At 41.1% G+C, this 16217-nt stretch overlaps 1 protein-coding gene across 14 annotated transcripts in view; it reads right to left on the bottom strand.

Moving 5' to 3' along the window:
- The window catches only part of ZNF454 (zinc finger protein 454), a 48902-nt gene extending 34640 nt beyond the window's left edge, over nucleotides 1-14262 (bottom strand). For 10 of the 14 annotated variants that reach the window (XR_014261833.1, XM_082455099.1, XM_082455101.1 and 7 more), the window contains exon 1: nucleotides 11307-11402. The gene's annotated coding sequence lies outside the window, so the exon portion shown is untranslated. Of the gene's footprint in view, nucleotides 1-2004; nucleotides 2095-11306; nucleotides 11403-13897; nucleotides 14004-14157 lie in introns of those variants that run through there. The other 4 variants (XM_082455109.1, XM_082455106.1, XM_082455100.1 and 1 more) reach the window with 4 other exon arrangements.
- Between the last annotated feature and the right edge of the window lie 1955 nt (nucleotides 14263-16217).

The raw sequence follows: 16217 nt of genomic DNA, 5'->3' as shown, positions 1-16217 counted from the left end.
TGCTTCTAGAAAACCCACCAACATGACAGTGAAAGAATGAAAAAGTCATAAATAAATGCACTAAAATAATCTAGGGAACAAAATGCTGCAAAAGAAAACAAAAACAAAAAACCCCTACCAAAAATATAATTTATATATCCTCATACAGACAAGAGAAGTTAATACATGCATTTTAAAAGACTGCTATTAAAAAAGAAGGAGCACTTAGAGAATGAGAAGGCTCATAGAAATAAAAAATATGATAGTAGAAATAAATTTTTTCACAGAAGGACTGAAAGACAAAGTTTAAAGAAATCTTCACATCTCACATTTTCCCTTCAAACAATGCTATGCAATTTACCACAAGGTCTTTGCACCTGCTGCTCCCTGTGCCCAGAATGTGCTCCCACATGACCATCACTTTGAGTATCTGTTCAGTAGTCACCTTAAAGAAGAGGCCTTTCCTGATCACCCCTATAAAACAGCACTCCTGTTAACTGATCTACTTCCCTTATGATGTTTTGTTTTTCCACGCAGCACCTGACTCTATGAATAGTCAGTCCCTCCCTTCTTCCTTCCTTTCTTCTCCCTTCTCCTTCCCTGCCTTCTTTCTTGATTAATTTATTGTTTCCCTGACTAGACTATAAACTCCACGTGGAAACTCTGCCTGTTTTGCTCATTGCTCTACCCCCAATGTTAGGAACAGAGCCCAGTGCTCAAAAAACATTTGTTTGTTATTCATGTAAGAATACAAATAGCAATAGTAATTGAATCCACAGAAATCTGTAATAAAGTTAATTAAAGCTACCTTAAGCAATCATTCTATACCTAAAAATTAGCATGAAAAGCATAAGATAATATCCAAAGTTGTACAATATGTAGCAAGAGCCACAAAAATGTATATATCCTTTGACACAGTGACCCTTCCAGAATCCTGTTCTTTAGAAAGCTTAATGGAAACAAGCAGCGATGGTCACAAGATGATTTTTTTCCTATCAGTGTTTTTTTACTGATTTCTTTTATTGCTCTGTACTTAGATAGCCATACACTATCCAGAGATCAAAAAATATCTGCCTAACTCTTTAAACAGTGTATGAAAAGAAGTGATCAACACTTTCACATGAGTAGAAAAGATAAAGGTGTAAAATGCATTTTTTCAGAGAAAAGTCATGATAACATCTAATAAAGAAATTTCAGTTGTGAGGGGGATTAGTAGGCAGATAACAAAGATTACGAAGCATTAAATGCTTAGAGGAGAATGGGATTAAATAAGTAGTAGATTCAGATTAAAAATTTAGGAATGAGAAAGGAAATACATAAAATGTAAGGTTACTAGTAAAAAGAACAGGGCTAAACTCACTTGTCATTTGTTTTAAAATGAAGACTGTATAAAACACCTATATAATTCAGAGGAGGAGAAATGTTAGTTTCCTTTTAAAAAGCTGACAAATGTTTAAATGAATAATGGAAAGGAAGCTATGGATATAGGTAATGGCTGAGAAGAAAGATTCACAAAAGAAAATAAAGAGAATAAAGTAGAGGGGGATAGAAAGACAGGGATTGAAAGTAGAGATGAGGGAAATCCCTGGTGGTCCAGTGGTTAGGACTCCTCGCTCTCACTGCCGAGGGCCCAGGTTGGATACCTGGTCAGGGAACTAAGATCCCATAAGCCACGCAGCATGGCCACAAAAGAAAAAAAGAAAGAAAGAAAGAAAGAAAAAGAACAGAAAGCACAGATGACAGAAGAGGAAATAATAACTGCTGACATTTACTGAATGTTCAGTATGTTCCAGGCAATTTAAAGGAGTCACAAATGTAGTAACTCATTTAATCCTCATAAGATATTACCTCCCACTGAGGTAAGGACACATGCAAGACCTCGGCAGGATGAGTGACATCAACAATGCAGAGGCATTTGAGAAACACACAGCAAATGGTACAGGTCTCAAGAGACCCAGGGACCTCTGAAGTGGTTTCTCCCCAAGGTGACACTCATGGAACAAGTTCTTGCAGCCAGATCCTTACCTGGGGAAATGCACCCTGGATGTTCTTTTGTCATCAGGCTCAGTACTCAATCCAGCTGAGATATCACATTTGGTTTGGAAAGCTGATGCCCTGCTCGGGAGGAGAAACACTAAATTTGACTTCTGAACTGAGTATAAAAACCACTCCCAGCATATGTCTTATCCCTTCCTCTTCAGGGCTTCTGTAACAAAGGAAGGTGTGGCTTCTGAGATTTCCCATTTTTCCATTCTCTATAGAAAAGGCCTTTCACCTTGAAAGACAGGACACTAAGGAACTACCCTAAAACAATGTCCTGTAGTATCAGGATTTCAAGTCCAAATTCACAAATTTCAGAGGCTGTACAAGATGTCAATAGTGGGAAAGATGGCAATAGGTAGGTTTTGAGTTACGAGGAGAAGTCCTTACCCAGAGAAACCAGGTTACTGTAGTTTCCCAGCATCACTTTCCCATACAAGTTCCTCTGAGCAGAATTTAGATTGGACCCACTCCTCCCAGGTGAGATCTACAGACACATCCTTGAATGTCACTGATTCCTGAAACTATAAATTTCTACTGAACAAAGGATTATGCCAATAACACCCTCTAAGGAAATTAAAAAACAAAAACCAAAAAAACAAGCATTAGAAGGGACAGAAGAAAGAGATCTGTGAGAGAAAAATATTACCCTCCAAAAGAAACTAAACATCTGCAACAAAAACATACATTATCATGAAATAATCAGAGACAAATATAGAAAGTGCTTTGACATTTAAGGACAGGAAGAGGAGGTACAAGGAGTCATAGGGAAGGATAGTGAAGGCTGCTCTAGATTAGCACTGGAGAAGAGTAGGTGGTGTTCTGATTGTATCCTATTCACTCCATTGATGAAGGAGGGATTCCCCACCCTAAATAGCACACGGTGACCAAATATATCACAGCCAGCACTGGACAGATGAGCCTGACAGGAGTTCATTAGTCACAAGTTGGCCTCACAACCCCACACCATGCAAGACCACTCGGGGCCTGTACTCAGGCACAGTGAACCGCAGGCGTTGTGGGAGGCAGACTTGGTACTGACAGGAGGCTGAGGTGACCCTTGGTTCCCACGGGAAGATGTGACTGGCTTGTTTGAACACTTTCGTGGGCTGCTAGGGAGGTGAAAACCATTAGGTTGAGGATTAGGAGGGGTGTACCTGGCCAGGCTGACAGGGGAGCTAGTTGGGTGTGGAGCCTTTAGCAGTGGGTGGGGGCCTATCTGGGGAGAGCAGGGGAACTCACAACGAGGTCTTTGGAGCTCCCTAAGGCTCAGAGTTGTAGAAGCAGCACGTGAAATTTTCGGCTTTACAATCACTGGGTGGGAATTCCAGTTAATGTGGGGAAAGCATGTGCAAAGAGGATAAATCTAGACTGTGGTTGGTCTATGAGACAACCAACAAAACACCCAGCTTGACTTGAAAATGGCATTTCAAATTTATAAGCCCATTTGAGCTTTGTTTTCTAGCCCTTAGACTAGGAAATAAAACTCTGTAAGCATTCACTATCTATTTGATGCGTATAATGGTTAATTTCATGTGTCAACTTGACTGGGCTAAGGTATGCCCGGAGAGTTGGTAAAGCATTATTTCTGGGTATTTCTGTGAGAGTTCTCCCATTTGAATCAGTAGACTGAGCAAAGAAGAGGTGGGAGGGCATCATCCAATCTGCTGAGGGCCCAAATAGAACAAAAAGGCTGAGGAAAGGCGAATTTGCTCTCTCTGCTTGAGTTGAGACAGCCATCTTCTCCTGCCCTTAGACATAAATGCTCCTACCTCTTGAGCCTTCAGACTCAGACCAGGACTTAACACCATCAGTCCCTGGATCTCAGGCCTCCGGGTTTGGAGTGGGACTGCAGCACTGGCTTTCCTGGGCCCTACGAGTGTAGATGGCAGATCATGGGGACTCTTCGTCCTGCATAATTGTGTGAGCCAATTCCTCATAATCTCTTTCTGTATATCTACATATATCCTATTGGTTCTGTTTCTCTGGAGAACCCTAACTAATATAAGGAGGGAACACTAACTGAGTGGCAGTTACCATAAATGATAACTCACATTGTACTCAGTTTTGTACTAATAGGACGTTCATATGCCTCAGCTCATTTAATCCAAAGGACAACCTGCTAAAGTGACAGAATTAAAGTCATCATTTTACAGATGAGGAATCTGAGGAACAAAAAGGTTAAATAACCTCTCCAAGATCATACAGCTTGAACCCAAGGCCATCCAACGCCTCATGTTGTGAGGAGAAGGCCAAGAAAAGACCCTAGCAATCTTCAGCAAGAGGAAGAGCGAGAGAAAGACAGAAAGGGAGATGGAAGGAGACTCAGGATTGAAGCTCAGGAGAAAGAGGGTTTCAAAGAGGAGGGACTAGTCAACACTATCAGAAGCTGGGTGGGTCAAACAGAATGATGATTGAAAAGAATCTGCTGATTCGAAAATTAGCTAATTTTAGAAGAGTCGTGAAGGAAGAAGTCAGCTTACAGTGAAGAAGATAAGGAAGATAAGATAAGGAATCAGAAGCAGTCAGATGAAATTACTTCAAACTTTTTGTGAAGATGCGAGATAACACTGTATGAAAAGAAGTAAGAAATAAGTTGTGTAAATAAAGCAATGGAAAAGGTTTTCGTTTAAGGACAGAGAGCATTGTAATATGTGAATAGGCAAAGGGGAGAAAGTTAGTGGAAAGAAAAGGACTGGAGAGACCAGAGATGGAATGAAACCAATTTCCAAGCAAGTTGTGTATTTTACATCCTACTGGCTATGAACTCCAGAAAAAGTGTCAACCCTGAGGCACAGAATGTATTATATATCTTTCTACCTCATTATTTTCTCCTAATACTTTTAAATCAATATATCAAAATAACAAAAAAAATGTTAAAAATCACTGACAAATAGTGTCAAGAAAAGTAAAAGTAGCTACTAGCAGGATATAAATACATGGCAGAATTTTCATTTTATGAAAGGAAGAAAAGAAAACAAGAAAAATCATCAGTTCAAAAATTTAAAGAAAGGAGAAGAAAGGAAACAAGAAAGCATAATAAGGACATATCATTAAATAACCAGAAAAAGACTTGATACATGTATAACAACAAATGTAAATGGGTTGACTTTATCTATTAATAGACAAAAACTGTAAAATTGGTTTAAGATACAATTATATGGCACATACAAGAGATACACCTAAAACACAAACCAAAAAACTGTTAAAAAGGGGTGGTGATAGAGACAAGATATAGCAGGCAAAAGCAAACAAACAAAAAGGCATGGAGGAGACCATATCAATATCAGATAAGGTAGAATATACGTGGAAACAAAACATAAGCCCCTTCTTTCTGAAAAACATAACAGATCAGAAATATGACACTCTCTTTCCAAAAATTAATCTACTTTCAATAAATTAATTACAAGGCAATCGCCTTTTTAGCTGAACATATTGGGCAAAATTAAAAGCCCAAACTCAGACTCCTGTGGGCTATATGCTGGTCTTCCCCACTTCCCTAGATTCTTCTATTCACTAGATTCCCTTAAGTGCAGAACCTACCCACCCCCAACCTCCAGCCCTCGTGCTGCAGAGCTTGTCCCTACTATGTAACGTACTATGGAGCCCTGGGTAGATTAGTACAGAAAGGCATTTTAAAAGGCTGAAGTGAAACTTAACTGTATCGTTCATAAAATGTATTTGTTGTTAATCCCTTAAAATGTTTTCTGCCTTTCTCCTTTCCACTTATTATGGGTTTTTTCTCCCCAGCACTACATTAAGCACGGGGTAACTCAGGGTGTTTGAAATAAGCAGCTTCATGGGTTTATCTCCTTTATGCAGAGGTTTTCTTAAACCTAAAACACAGGCTTTTTTGATATTGTTATTCTTTAAAAAGATGAATTATCAAATGGAATAAATAGGAATATTTTAATAATGAAAGTATACTTTATAAAGAAGATATGATAGTGATGAAGTTTTAGGCACCACAATGGCAAAGTGTCTTCAAATATAATTCTTAGCAACCCAATTTCTTCTTCTTTTTTTTTTAACAAAGTCACAATCATGGATAAATCACAATCACAGTGCAACAAAAATGAAACACCTCAGAATATACTTACTAGGAATAAGCAAGAGCCTCATGATCAAAGTTAACAAAATCCATAATGAAAGATCCAAATAAAATGAAGGGTAAGTTTTTTACTCAATAGGAAGAATAAACATTGTAAATATGGTAATCTTCCTCAAACTGATACAGATTTAATGAATCCAAATCCAAATTGCATATTTTTTCTTTTTAACTGTTTCTGTTAGAACTTGATTATAGTTAACAAAATTTGACCCTAAGGATAAATGTATAAGAACAGTACAGTAACCAAAATTTTGAAAAGAAAAACAAGGGGGGGGAAGTGGATTTTCTTTATAAAATAACAAAATAAATTCTAAAACAAATAGTGTGTTACTATAGTAGAAATAGAGCAATAGAACAGAATCCAGAAAAATAAACTCATGCGTGTATGTATGTGTGTGAATATATTATATGTGAACATCTTATATACACATATAAATTTAGTATATTTTAAAGGTAGCATTTCAAATCTATGGAGAATAAGCAGATTATTCAATAGATTATTTCAACAGATTTACAACAGTTTGAATGCCATCTCCTCAAAGGTGCCCCGTCACACTCAGCCAGGCCACCCTGCTACGTGGCCATCACATGTAACCTCGTCCTCAGTAGTATTTCTTCTTCACTGCTGCCTCCTCTTTCTAGAAGAGAAGATCCAGGAGGAAGGGGCTTTGCCTGTTTCATTCACTGCTACCTTCCCAGCACCCAGAACGCTGCTTAGCACATGGTAGAGAGGTGCTAAAGATCTGTTTAATGCAAGGATGGATGACGAAATGCCTCACCACACCATGTTAAATGAAGTTAGAATACAACCTCACATATATACAATAAATTCCAGATAGCTCAAGAATCCAAATTTAAAATGATAAAACTAATAAAAAATGTAGAAAAGTATTTCTATAATCTTAGGGTACAGAAAGCCTTTCACAGCAATGATTCCAAAGCCAAACAAGGGAAAAGGAAAGTTAACTGCATAAAACTTCAAAACTTACTTGTAGAAGATTATAAAAAAATTTTAGAAGAAAAATGACAGGGAACAGGAATGCCAATTTATGGGAAAGGACTAATATCCACATTATATAAAAGGCTTCTTTTATATATAAACAACTCAATATAAAAAGGGGCAAAGGATATAAAAAGCTATCTTAAAAGGCTAGCAGAATGTACATCCCTAGTTATTTTTGAGGATCTGAGACCTAGAAATATATCTTATGGCCTTAATTTTTTTTTTAGAACTATATGCCTAATATTTATATTCAGAAAATGAAGATAAAATTTAAAGGCAAACACAAGTCATACTCGGGCAATTCACAGGCACATCACTGGCCAATGTAGGAAAGATGAAAGTATTAGTAAAGATGAAAAAAGGAATACAGCTCTAACGCTGCACTGATACCTCCTAAATCAATCACTGTACTCTTCGAAAGTGTCAAAAGTCATCAAAGACAAAGACTGAGAACTGTTCCAGATTAAGGGAGACTAAGGAGACAGGACAGCTAAATGCCAGATGTGATCTGGATTAGTTCCTGGACCAGATAAAGGACATTTGTGGCAAATTAGGAGTAAGGTCTGCAGATTAGTTAACAGTAGTGTATCAAAGTATGTTTCCTCATTTTGATAATTATATTTTGGTTATGTAAAACAGGGTCCTTTGCTCAGCAAATGCCTTTTGGCTAAACTGTTAAATATTTGTCAAGTTAATAATGGCCAATATATTCTCCACTGCATTCCCTGGGTGGGGCTCAGCACAGCCCTTACACTATATATATTTTTACTGCAGGCCTCAAGCTATCACCATTCCCACCCTCTGACACTATGACAGCACTTTTGCTGGTGGGTCATGCCCCTCTCCCAGGAATGACCTTGCTTTGTTTATGCCTGAGTGAAAAATAAACATGTACCTTTTTTTACAAAAAAAAAAACCAGGGTCCTTATTTTTAGGAAACACATACTGAAGTATTCAGAAATCAAATCAGTGTTTGCCTGGGATGGGGATCGTGGATAGGAAGGGTATGAGGATACTTTCTGGGGTGATAAAAATGTTCTATAGCTTGACTGGGGTGGTGATGATGTTGGTGCATAAATATGTCAAAACTCAATGAATTATATGCTTTAAGTGGGTTATTTTATGTAAATTATACCTGAAAAATAAAGCTGATTTAAAAATTTAGTTAGTACTATTTTAACTAAATAAAATAAAATCAAGGCTATTGACAACCAAACCACAACCTTCATCAACCAAAATTTTCTGAGTGCTCCCCCCTTAAACCTTCCCCTCTTCCAGAAACTCCCTCTCTGATACCTATTTTTGTGAGTTATGTTGCCTTTTTTTTTTTTTTTTTTTTTTTTTCTAATTAATTTATTTATTTTTGGCTGTGTTGGGTCTTCGTTTCTGTGTGAGGGCTTTCTGTAGTTGTGGCAAGCGGGGGCCACTCCTCATCGCGGTGCGCGGGCCTCTCACCGTCACGGTCTCTCTTGTTGCGGAGCACAGGCTCCAGACGCGCAGGCTCAGCAGTTGTGGCTCACGGGCCCAGCCGCTCCGCGGCATGTGGGATCTTCCCCGACCAGGGCTTGAACCCGTGTACCCTGCATTGGCAGGCAGACTCTCAACCACTGCGCCACCAAGGAAGCCCATGTTGCCTTTTAAAACTGAGCTTGATAACACTGAGAAGAGAAAGTAGTACAAATAGAAATCACAACAGTTGGACTTCCCTGGTGGTACAGTGGTTAAGAATCCGCCTGCCAATGCACGCGACATGGGTTCAAGCGCTGGTCTGGGAAGATTCCACATGTCATGGAGCAACTAAGCCCGTGTGCCACAACTACTGAGCCTGTGCGCCTAAAGCCTGTGCTCCTCAACAAGAGAAGCCACTGTAATGAGAAGCCCATGCACCACAACGAAGAGTAGCCCCCGCTCACAACTAGAGAAAAGCCCGCACGCAGCAACAAAGACCCAATGCAGCCAAAAATAAATAAATAATTTTTTAAAAAATCACAACAGTTAATGCTTTTCTTCATGAAGCCTTTAAACAGGTTCCTCTTGTAAATAACCAAGTGACATATTTAAGAGAATCCTAACACATGATCTTATGAATAAAGAAAAACCACAAGTCCTTTGGGACGGCAGACAAAGTTAAGTAAACCTAACCCTAAAAAGAAAAACAAAAACAAAAAAAACCCAAGAACTTAAGGTTTCCTGGGTAAAGTGCCCCTGATGTCTTATTTCCTTTTCCAGAGAAGGAACAACTCCAGGTTCTAGCAAAAACTAGCAGGTTCCATTTTCAAGCAATCTCACAGGGCAAAAAAAACCTAGGCTCCTTACTCACTTTTTTTCCTCTATGATTTCCTCTAGCTGACAGACACTGCTTCTTCTTCTTTTTTTTTTTTTTTTTGGTTGCGCGGCGTCTTTGTTGCAGCGTGCGGGCTTTCTCTAGTTGCAGTGAGTGGGGCGCGGGTTTCTCATCACAGTGGCTTCTCTTGTTGCGGAGCACGGGCTCTAGGCACGTGGGCTTCAGTAGTTGCAGCAGACAGGCTCAGAAGTTGTGGTGCCTGGGTTTGGTAGTTGTGGCTCACGGGCTCTAGAGGGCAGGCTCAGTAGTTGTGGTGCACGTGCCTAGCTGCTCCCCAGCATGTGGGATCTTCCTGGACCAGGGATTGAACCCGTGTCCCCCGCATTGGCAGGCAGATTCTCAACCACTGCGCCACCAGGGAGGTCCAACACTTCTTCTTCTTAGAAAAGCTCTTATCATGCCAACTCCCTTATTTAAATTCCTCTGACTCCTCCTCTACTCCCATGCCTACCACCCCACCAAACACACAAACTCCTCCTTCCTGGTACTTGACCCCAAACTGTATCTGATTCCCTCTCCCTTCCAGTCCCTTCTACCTTCGCTCCACCTCTAAAACTTGTCTCCTACAAATTGGCACTTGCCATCTACCTCTACAAGGATCAAATTACGAGCCGCTACAGCTGCTGACTTTCAACATCCCTTGAAAGGAGTTCAGGATGGAGATCAGCACTCTGCTCTGGGAAAAACTGGCAGAACAGGTGTTCAGATAGTTAGATATTTTCAAGAGACAATTTTATGAGCCCAATTCTTATATCTCCTCACATCTAGAAAAGCACTAAAATCCTTCATGGTGACGTCTGCTCCTCGTGACTAGCAGTAACCTTCACGAGATTAGCAGAAACCTTCTGCAAAAAAAAAATATGTGCTTGACTGCATGCACTGCCCCCCCTCACCAAAATCACATATATACTGACCTTCCCCCTTGCTTCTTTGGAGCAGTTTCTCAGAGCTATCTGAAATGCTGTCTCCCAGGCTATAGTCCTCAATTTGCCCCAAATAAAACTTAACTCACAGCCCTCATGTTGTGCATGTTTTTTCAGTCGACAAACTCTAAGACACCAAGTTAGTGGCTGGAATAGTGCTAAGAATGCCTGCCGCTGAGCTAGTACCTTCAACATTCCAGGAACCAAAGCTGGGCTCTTTTTACTTACATTATTTCATTTGAACTTTCAACAAACTTATGAAGTAGGTATTATTAAATGAAATAAGTCCAGTGAAATTCTTATCAATGTCAAGTATGTGGCAAACACTCAGTTAATGCTGTTATTTCTAAAATCACATGAGGAACTGATGCTTCAAGGGAAGTCAAGTCACTCGCCCAAGACAGTGCAGCTATTAAATGGTAGTCGGAATTTAAACTTGGGACACTCTGACTCCATTACAGCAAATCCTCTCCAGGTATCCCTACCCAACCCTACTTCTGTTCACCACACTGATCTTCTCTCTTTCCAGGTCTTGGAACACTGACAATGTGGGTACTTAACCACACTTGTTCTTATTATCATATACGTGTGCAATCATCATGACTGTTCCTTGTACAGATGTGACCTCTTTTATGTTCCCTGAAAGTCCATAGCCCTATAAGCACCAGGACCATCTCTCACATGATTTTTGTTCCTTTTCTGACACTTGGACAATACCAACAGCTCAGCAGGCCAAGGCATCCAGCTGAATAAGGAACTGGAAGCTGAGAACCTAGCTGAGGGGGAGTTTTGTGGAAAACATCCAACATTCAGAGATCTCAATGGCCCTGTTTTCTGTGGTGAAGCCCACCTACAGTATAGGAACAAGGAGTAAGGGAGAGGTTTAAGAGAGAAAAATGAGCTCACCTGAACTCCCAGTAGTAGAGGCCCAGCAGCCATTGCCTTCTCCTTCCTTCCTGTGGTGTCTTTCCCAGGGGATGGGCAGGATCAGAGGAGGCAGAGCTGAGGGAAGGAAAAGATGTGAGAAACAAGACTCCAGCAACAACAAAAAATATTGAGAAATGGAATACTGCCTGCCATATCAGTAAACAAAGGATGTCACAGTCACCAGCGATTGCAGCCACCACCAGCGAGCTGGTGAGCCCTGAGGGAACTTAGAAAGGAAGAGAATACCTGTCAGCTAGCAGCCATCAGACTGCAGCCACTCCCCACAGTGAGCCCTGAGGAAACTCAGGATGTGAAAACACAGGATACTGGCCCCAGATAGCTGAGGTGTATATCAAAGGAATGATTTCAGTGAACCCAGACTCTTACATCTTCCCATACACAGAAAAGTGCTAAATTCCTCAACTTGAGATATCTGGTTTTCTTTAATTAACCATAATCTTCTGACAGTCAGACTACCTGCCCTTTGTTGCAAAACTCCTATATATCCTGCCCCCACCCCCACCTCCTTGGGGCAGTTCTCTCAGGGTTACTTGAGATGCTGCCTCCTGGGCTTGAAGTCCTAAAAATTCCTGCCGAATAAAACATAACTCTCAACTTTTAGGTTGTGAATATCTTTTCTCATCGACAATATAATACCTACAGATAAGCCAAATAAGAAGTGTATAGTATTAATGTAGAGAAAACTATACTTTTTATTTATTAAGCTTATTTAGATAAAGAAAGCGGAACAGAGAGAGACATACCATACTCCTGGATAGGATGTCACAGTATCCTAAGTTGTCACTTCTTTGAAATTAATTTATAAACTTAACATATTCCCAACCAAGTTACAGCTAAATAATAATCTTGTAAAGTTAATTATGGAAAAGATGATTTTTTTAAAGTTAATTGTGTTGTATAACAATGGATGTGACAATTTGCCTTCCAGATATTATAAAGCTATGATAATTAGAACATAGTGTTACTGTATAGTGTCACTCATTCACCAGATATATTGTTGACCACCTACTGTGTACCAGGCACCGTTCTTAGGGCAAGGGATGAATACAGCTGTAAACAAAATAGATAAACTCTCTACCCTCCTGGATGTTATAGTCTAACAGGGAAAAGGGTGAATAGAACAAATTAAAATCCTACCAACACAATCAGTTCAGAAAAAAAATTTATATATAAGAATTCAGGATATGAAAAAAGTGACATTTCACATCAATGAAGAAAGGATGAATGATTCACTAACTTGCAACAAGGACTTACCATTTGGAAAAGAATAAAAATTTGCACATAAAGTGAAACTAAAGTACTATAAGAAAATGAAGATGAACATTTTGTGACATATGGAATAGAAGACCCCCTAACAATGATGTCAAAGACCCAAACATGAAGGGAAGGTTTGCACATCTGGACATATGAAAATGTAACATTTCTGCATAGAAATTGGAAATATACTTGTGTATCAGACACAATTTAAAAACACAATGCAAACTGCATAAAAATATTCACTAGTTTTCAATATGCAAATCTAAACAACCCTATTGTTTGCACCTCTCAGAAAGTTAGAGAATAGTAACACTCAGACTTGCTGTGGGTCAATCAGGCACCATTACCTTGCAATGTTTATAAACCACTACTTTTCTAGAGAAAATAGGACAGGAGGTATCAAAAGCCTTACAGTATGATCTAGAAATTTCACTTGAAGAGATTTATAGATTGAGACAAGAATGCAAAGATATATGTAGCCAGATGGCCTATATTGTTTCTAATACTAAACAAACAAACAAAAAACCCCACAACAACCCTGAGAAAGAACACAAAGGCCTAAAGAGAGGATTAAATATGGCACAGACATACTTTTCCTCATATTCATTAACAAGCAGACTTAGCTGTTCTTAAAAATTGGTATAAGTAGATAGTTTCAAAACTTACAAAAGGTTATTCTGCATCTTAAGTGGTACTACACAGGTAAAAATATTTATTAAAAAATCACGGAGCTTAAGACTTGTGCACTCATTTTCGAAGTAAATGGAGAAAAGAATACTAATATCCATATATTTGCTTAAAAACAAAGCGTTTCTGTGTTTATACGTATATACATGCCGACATGCAGATTCTGACAGTTTTCAAATGATTTTTTCCTTTTTGCTCCTCTGAATCTTCTAGTTGTCCTATAGTGAACTTTTTTTTTGGTAAGAGAAAAACTGCTTTAAATAAATAAATAAAGGAAGAAAAGAAAGAAAAGGATTCCCTGAAGTAGAAATCTGCACAGGGTTGGCCTCCCCATTCTTACAGAGAGATGAGTTAAGGGGAGCCCACGCCATCACCCTTAGGAATCGGAAATCAGAGGGCGGTCCCCGAGATGCGGTTTACACAAAGGGCAGGTGCTGGAGCCCGGAGACCCGCACCCTGGTCCAGCATCCCCCGAGAATTCCGAGGTGGGTCCGGGGGACAGCCCGCGACGGGGAGGAACCCAGGGTCCGAGCGACTTCCAGAGCCTTCGGTCCCTCACTTGCCCCTGGGACCCGGGGCCGCCGCGTCGGGTCCCCTGCCCTCACCACTCGGGGGACAGGTGGTGGAAGGACCACGTCCGGCGCCTCAGCTCTCGGTGTTCCCAACCCGGCTGGGCCCCTGGGGCGAGAGGAGGAACATCTGGAGCTAGAAGCCCGGCGCTGCGCAGGGTCCGAGAGGTCGCGGCCCATCTGCAGCCCGCCCCGCCCCGCCCCTAAGGAGCCTCGCCTGGCTGTGCCGGACTCCTCCCGCCAGGCCCTCCGGCGCCCGCCAGACCCGGCGCCTCCCGCCGTGGCCCCGCACTCACCCTCTCCCAGCAGGAGCCAGAGCAACCAACGGACCAATGCCGCCCCTCCCAGCATCTCCACCCCGGGGAGCCGGACTACATTTCCCACAAAGCTGCGGGGGCGCGGCGCGGGCGTCAGGAGTGCGCAGGCGCGGGCCTCGGGTGGTGGGGGGAGGGGCGGTTCCAGCGGGACGGAAGGTGGTGGCTCCCCGAATGGCTACCTCATCTTGGTGGGGTTGTGGCTTGCCAAGCCAGGAGTTGACTGCGCGGTAATCTTACCCCGGCAACCCTAAAGAAACCTCTCATTAGAATCTGTGGGTTCCTAACCCATGGGTAGGGAAGAAGGGGCAGACAGCCTTGGCTAAGCCTCACTTTCCTCCTCTGAAATAAAGGGAGCCTAGAGGAGTCTCTTGCAAAGTTGTCAGAAGACTGAGTAGATGTGGTAGTTAACAGACCAGATGCAGAGTGAGCACTCCATGAATGGTGGCTACTGTACCTCCTTTCCTATCTCAGTGACAGGTGCTGCCGTATTTGCTTCCGAATTATCACTGTATAGAATGCAGACAAGGGCTTCGCTGGTGGCGCAGTGGTTAAGAATCCACCTGCCAATGCGGGGCAGACAGGTTCGAGCCCTGGTCCGGGAAGATCCCACATGCGGCAGAACAACTAAGCCCGTGTGCCATAACTACTGAGCCTGCGTGCTGCAACTACTGAAGCCCACGCATCTAGAGCCTGTGCTCTGCAGCAAGAGAAGCCACTGCAATGAGAAGCCCGAGCACCACAACAAAGAGTAGCCCCCTGATCACCGCAAACTAGAGAAAGCCCGCGTGCAGCAAAGAAGACCCAACGAAGCCAAAAATAAATTAATTTTTAAAAAAAGGAATGCAGACAAAATCGCTAATTAAATGTGTGGCCAGAGCTGTCAGTTACATCTGGGTCTGCCACTGGAATTTGGAGAAGTACATGACATTTGGGGCAGATCAATATGGTAGCTTAGATTGTAATATTTGTTTTTCTAAAAATAACCGGTACCTTCATCTGCCTCTTTCTGTTGATATGACAAAGACTCCACCTTTGACCAAACTTTAGGAAGGTTCCTATGAGTCTTCTTTTCTACTAGGCCTCCTCCTTGAGCCCTGTACTTGGCTTGTGGAGCCCGGTTTTAGCAAGCATACTGCTAAGTCAGATTAGGTAGAATCCCCCATTCTTAACATCTGATCAAATTCCTTATCCCCTACTCTTGATGTCTAAGTCCTTGGCCAGCCTTTGGCAAGGATCCCCCCAAATTTGCTCTCTCCTTTTTAGTAATTTTCCATCCACTGACCCCCTTTACCCTGCTTGTTAGAGCTGTAAATCCCCAGCTGTCTTTGCTCTACTGGGAGTTGGGTTCAGTTTTACTGAAGCCCCTATCGCAATAGTACTGAATAAAATATGTCTTTACTGTGTTTAACTAGTGTCCAACTCTGTTTCTTTTTGAGAGATGCTTGAACTATTTCAAAATATTGAAAAACATGAAAATCTTCACAGTTCATTTAATCAAGTGAAGGTAACCCAGATAGCAACAAACAAAGTAAAAATCTACCACTGTATTTTTCGATTCAAATACTTTGAATCAGACAGTTGTTCCAGTACTACAAGGTCGTTCGTACATCAGAAACTGCATGAACATATTCATCATGGTTTGGTGGAGAAATGGCCCTTGATAAAACTCACAACATAAGGGTGTGCAATTTCCCAACAAGTAGGCAGAGAATGTAGAATAGGGAGAGGGAGAAGGACCAAAAGAAACCAACCCGCCCCCCCCCCCGCAACAACACAACAACCCACAAACATAAAAATTCAGGTAAATAAAAAATATACAAGAAGATGATAGCAATAATGTCAAGTCTATTAGTAATCACTACATATGCACATGAACCAAACTTTCCAATTGAAAGAAAAATACTGTCAGACTACATTTTTATAAATCTAAGCTATATGCTAAAACATAAGGATACACAAACCTTGAAAGTGGAAAACTGGCAAAAGGTATACCTGGCAAATATTAACCCCAGAAAGTTAATGTAGCTACTAACACACAC

The sequence above is a fragment of the Balaenoptera physalus genome (genome assembly GCF_965194825.1).
Source record: "Balaenoptera physalus genome assembly, chromosome: 3".
In the NCBI taxonomy this organism is placed as follows: Eukaryota; Metazoa; Chordata; class Mammalia; order Artiodactyla; family Balaenopteridae; genus Balaenoptera; species Balaenoptera physalus.
The sequence above is the reverse complement of the archived record's forward strand: the minus strand, read 5'-3'. Positions and strand labels throughout refer to the sequence as shown.